The sequence below is a fragment of the Aquarana catesbeiana genome, linkage group LG10 (assembly GCF_042186555.1).
Source record: "Aquarana catesbeiana isolate 2022-GZ linkage group LG10, ASM4218655v1, whole genome shotgun sequence".
In the NCBI taxonomy this organism is placed as follows: Eukaryota; Metazoa; Chordata; class Amphibia; order Anura; family Ranidae; genus Aquarana; species Aquarana catesbeiana.
In genome coordinates this window covers 14,072,270-14,077,753 of record NC_133333.1, presented here as the reverse complement: position 1 = coordinate 14,077,753, position 5,484 = coordinate 14,072,270, and the positions used below count along the sequence as shown (strand labels likewise).

Genomic DNA, 5,484 nt, shown 5'->3' with positions numbered 1-5,484 from the left:
CATCTCTATGGCCTAAGAAACCGGAAACTAAGAGCATTTCATGACTTAGATTTCGCCGGATGTAAACAGCGCCATTGGGAAATTGGGAAAGCATTTTATCACACTGATCTTGGTGTGGTCAGATGCTTTGAGGGCAGAGGAGAGATCTAGGGTCTAATAGACCCCAATTTTTTCAAAAAAGAGTACCTGTCACTACCTATTGCTATCATAGGGGATATTTACATTCCCTGAGATAACAATAAAAATTATTTAAAAAAATAAAAATGAAAGGAACAGTTTAAAAATAAGATAAAAAAGCAAAAAAATAATAAAGAAAAAAAAAACAAAAAAAAAACCACCCCTGTCCCCCCCTGTTCTTGCACAAAGGCGAACGCAAGCGTCGGTCTGGCGTCAAATGTAAACAGCAATTGCACCATGCATGTGAGGTATCACCGTGAAGGTCAGATCGAGGGCAGTAATTTTAGCAGTAGACCTCCTCTGTAAATCTAAAGTGGTAACCTGTAAAGGCTTTTAAAGGCTTTTAAAAATGTATTTAGTTTGTCGCCACTGCACGTTTGTGCGCAATTTTAAAGCATGTCATGTTTGGTATCCATGTACTCGGCCTAAGATCATCTTTTTTATTTCATCAAACATTTGGGGAATATAGTGTGTTTTAGTGCATTAAATTTAATTTAAATTTAATTTAAAAAAAGTGTGTTTTTTCCCCAAAAAATGCGTTTGAAAAATCGCTGCGCAAATACTGTGTGAAAAAAAAATGAAACACCCACCATTTTAATCTGTAGGGCATTTGCTTTAAAAAATATATAATGTTTGGGGGTTCAAAGTAATTTTCTTTAAAAAAAAAATAATTTTTTCATGTAAACAAAAAGTGTCAGAAAGGGCTTTGTCTTCAAGTGGTTAGAAGAGTGGGTGATGTGTGACATAAGCTTCTAAATGTTGTGCATAAAATGCCAGGACAGTTCAAAACCCCCCCAAATGACCCCATTTTGGAAAGTAGACACCCCAAGCTATTTGCTGAGAGGCATGTCGAGTTCATGGAATATTTTATATTGTGACACAAGTTGCGGGAAAAAGACAATTTTTTTTTTTTTTGCACAAAGTTGTCACTAAATGATATATTGCTCAAACATGCCATGGGAATATGTGAAATTACACCCCAAAATACATTCTGTTGCTTCTCCTGAGTACGGGGATACCACATGTGTGAGACTTTTTGGGAGCCTAGCCGCGTACGGGACCCTGAAAACCAAGCACCGCCTTCAGGCTTTCTAAGGGCGTAAATTTTTGATTTCAGTCTTCACTGCCTATCACAGTTTCGGAGGCCATGGAATGCCCAGGTGGCACAAAACCCCCCCAAATGACCCCATTTTGGAAAATAGACACCCAAAGCTATTTGCTGAGCGGTATAGTGAGTATTTTGCAGACCTCACTTTTTGTCACAAACTTTTGAAAAGTGAAAAAAGAAAAAAAAATACGTTTTTCTTGTCTTTCTTCATTTTCAAAAACAAATGAGAGCTGCAAAATACTCACCATGCCTCTCAGCAAATAGCTTGGGGTGTCTACTTTCCAAAATGGGGTCATTTTGGGGGGTTTTGTGCTATCTTGGCATTTTATGGCCTTCGAAACTGTGATGGGTAGTGAGGAGTGAAATCAAAAATTAACGCTCTTAGAAATCCTGAAGGCGGTGATTGGATTTTGGGGCCCCGTATGAAGCTAGGCTCCCAAAAAGTGCCACTCATGTGGTATCCTCGTACTCAGGAGAAGCAGCAGAATGTATTTTGGGGTGTAATTCCACATATGCCCATGGCATGTTTGAGCAATATATCATTTTGTGACAACTTTGTGCAAAAAAAAAAAAAAAAAATTGTCACTTTCCCGCAACTTGTGTCAAAATATAAAATATTCCATGGACTCAACATGCCTCTCAGCAAATAGCTTGGGGTGTCTACTTTCCAAAATGGGGTCATTTGGGGGGGTTTTGTGCCATCTGGGCATTTTATGGCCTACAAAACTGTGATAGGTAGTGAGGAGTGAAATCAAAAATTTATGCCCTTAGAAATCCTGAAGGCGGTGCTTGGTTTTCGGGGCCCCGTACGCGGCTAGGCTCCCAAAAAGTCCCACACATGTGGTATCCCCGTACTCAGGAGAAGCAGCAGAATGTATTTTGGGGTGCAATTCCACATATGCCCATGGCCTGTGTGAGCAATATATCATTTAGTGACAACTTTTTGTAATTTTTTTTTTTTTGTCATTATTCAATCACTTGGGACAAAAAAAATAAATATTCAATGGGTTCAACATGCGCCTCAGCAATTTCCTTGGGGTGTCTACTTTCCAAAATGGGGTCATTTGGGGGGGGGGGTTGTACTGCCCTGCCATTTTAGCACCTCATGAAATGACATAGGCAGTCATAAACTAAAAGCTGTGTAAATTCCAGAAAATGTACCCTAGTTTGAAGACGCTATAACTTTTGCGCAAACTAATAAATATACGCTTATTGACATTTTTTTTACCAAAGACATGTGGCTGAATACATTTTGGCCTAAATGTACAACTAAAATTGAGTTTATTGGATTTTTTTTATAACAAAAAGTAGAAAATATCATTTTTTTTCAAAATTTTCGGTCTTTTTCCGTTTATAGCGCAAAAAATAAAAACGGCAGAGGTGATCAAATACCATCAAAAGAAAGCTCTATTTGTGGGAAGAAAAGGACGCAAATTTTGTTTGGGTACAGCATTGCATGACCGCGCAATTAGCAGTTAAAGCGACGCAGTGCCAAATTGTAAAAAGTGCTCTGGTCAGGAAGGGGGTAAATCCTTCCGGGGCTGAAGTGGCTAATAGATACGTTTCCTGAGAGTTCCTGAGAAAGTGAAAGTTGTAGTTGTGGCCTAGTTTTTAATTTTTATGAGCTTGTAGCAGGGAAGGTTTGTTTTACTTTTCTGTATCAGATCTCTACCTTTACCAGGATCATAATATAAATACAACTTCCAGGTTGCAGCAAAAGGTTTTAGAAACTGTGAAGCTACACGTTGGGATCGCGATTGCTGGATCTGGGCCTCCCCGCTGACATCCAAGTAATGTACTTCCTTTATTATTATCATTACATTGCAAGTTTGTTTCTATTTGTATGATGTTTATTTAGGTTCGGGATTATTTTGTAATTTGTTTAACAAGAATTGACAACATTTTCTTTGTTGCAACATTGTTCCCCTATCTCCTACTCCACACATAATCACTGGACTCTTCTTCTAGTCCAGGGGTCTCCAAACTATGGCCCATGGGCCACATCTGGCCCACTGCAAGATTTTATCCGGCCCATAGCTAATGAGCACAGACCGAGGATCCAGATCTGTTGGTCACCACTGAAGGGGACTCTGATGTAAGGGGGGCTCTTATGGAGAGCCTGATGTAAGGGGAACTCTGATAAGGTCATTGATGAAAGGTCATCCAGTGCCCAGGGCAAAGATGCCAAACTGCACCCCCCCTTTCCCTTGGGGTTAGGTTTAGGGTCAGGGAGCACCCCCCCCCCATTGCTGCAATAAACCCTTGCACCCAGGGCAGCCGTACCCTTGCCCTGGCCCTGGATGAAGTAGAAACTCTGACTGGGGCCCTCATGTAAGGGGGGGGACTGTAATGAAGACCCTGATGTAAGGGGAACTCTAATGGGACAATAATGTAAGGTGGGACAATGATGAAAACCTTGATGTAAGAGGGACTATGATAGGGACATTGATAAAAGGGGGATTCTAATGAAGATCCTAATGTAAAAGGGACTATGATGAGGACTCTAATGTAGGGGGGACTCCTAAGGTGGAGTTCTGATGGGGACACTGATTTAAGGGGAACTCTGACAGGGACTCTGATTTAAGGGGAACTCTGATGGGGACTCTGATTTAAGGAGAACTCTGACGGGGACTCTGATTTAAGGGGAACTCTGATGGGGACTCTGATTTAAGGGGAACTCTGATGGGGACACTGATTTAAGGGGGAACTCAGATGGGGACACTGATTTAAGGGGAACTCTGATAGGGACACTGATTTAAGGGGAACTCTGATGGGGACACTGATTTAAGGGGAACTCTGATGGGGACACTGATTTAAGGGGGAACTCAGATGGGGACACTGATTTAAGGGGAACTCTGATGGGGACTCTGATTTAAGGGGAACTCTGATGGGGACACTGATTTAAGGGGGAACTCAGATGGGGACACTGATTTAAGGGGAACTCTGACAGGGACTCTGATTTAAGGGGAACTCTGACAGGGACTCTGATTTAAGGGGAACTCTGATGGGGACACTGATTTAACCCTCCACTCTGCTGACTGATTTCTTCCACACACACCTGGTAACATGCACCCCCCCTCTCCCCGCCCCAAGAAGTATCCTGGGCTCCGCTTGCCCATTTGCGGGTCCGAGACCAGCATGGTGGGTGAGACCGGGTAGGGGAGAGGGAGCTGAGCTCTTCTCCCCTTCTTGTTGCTCACCCAGAAAGCAACGTGTTTTAAATTGTAAAAAATTTTAAAAACGGTGTAACGTAAATTGTAAAAAATTTACGTTACACCCAAACACATACAATTTCCCCCAAAAAAGAATTTTAAGGCCCCCCTAATACATACAAACACAGATACATACACCAGGGGTGTCTATGTATGAAAATGTTAATTGTGACACACATGTTACATATTGCCATGCATGCCAGAGTGAGAGCAATATCTCCTAGCCGTAACGCTAAACCGATGACCTATAGGGGGCTTTTAGAGTGTCGCCTATGGAAAATATAGGGTACTGAAATCGGTCGCCATTTTACGGGCTCTGATCTGGTCTGTCGTCACCTCTATGGCCAGCCGCGTGAACCGCTGGTTCGTTTCCCGGGCTTTCCGGTAAAGACGGTAAGCCCGAGAAACACCGGCGAGTGGCAGGAGGAGGCAGGACGACCCTTCCCGCTGCTACTGAAAGCAGTCCAGTGGCTAATTAGCCGCTCGGACCGCTTTCATGAGAATAAGAAGCGCTGGCTGAAAAAAAAAAAAAAATTACCAGGGTTATGGCTGATAGCTTCATTCATAAACCACTTCAATGCCGCAACATATAAATATGTATTGCAGTCGGCAAGCGATCCACAACGTTTTCAGTGTGTCTTGTCCATATTTTGTATGTAGGAGATGTCATTCTATTGCTTTGTATACACCTTATAGTTGACATCTCCCCATGTACATTCATAACGCAGGTACTTTAGAGATCTTTGTATCAGGTTAACCACTACAAGCAGTGGTTAGAAATGGCTTATTGTCATTTGAAGTGCACTACAGCCGTCTTTTGACAATCACCCTTTTGTGTTGAAGTTTGCTTTTCCGTATTGTAATACGAGAGTTCTGGTTAACCACCTCAATACGGGGCACTTACACTCCCCTTCTGCCCAGGCCATTTTTCAGCGCTTGTCACACTTTGAATGACAATTGCGCGGTCATGCTACACTGTACACATAT

At 42.3% G+C, this 5,484-nt stretch overlaps 1 protein-coding gene across 1 annotated transcript in view; it reads left to right on the top strand.

Annotated features, from left to right (window-relative positions):
- Window positions 1-2,869: 2,869 nt before the first annotated feature.
- Window positions 2,870-5,484, top strand: part of LOC141110361 (uncharacterized) — a 60,501-nt gene continuing 57,886 nt past the window's right edge. The window contains exon 1 of the mRNA XM_073601668.1: window positions 2,870-3,075. The gene's annotated coding sequence lies outside the window, so the exon portion shown is untranslated. The remainder of the gene's footprint in view (window positions 3,076-5,484) is intronic.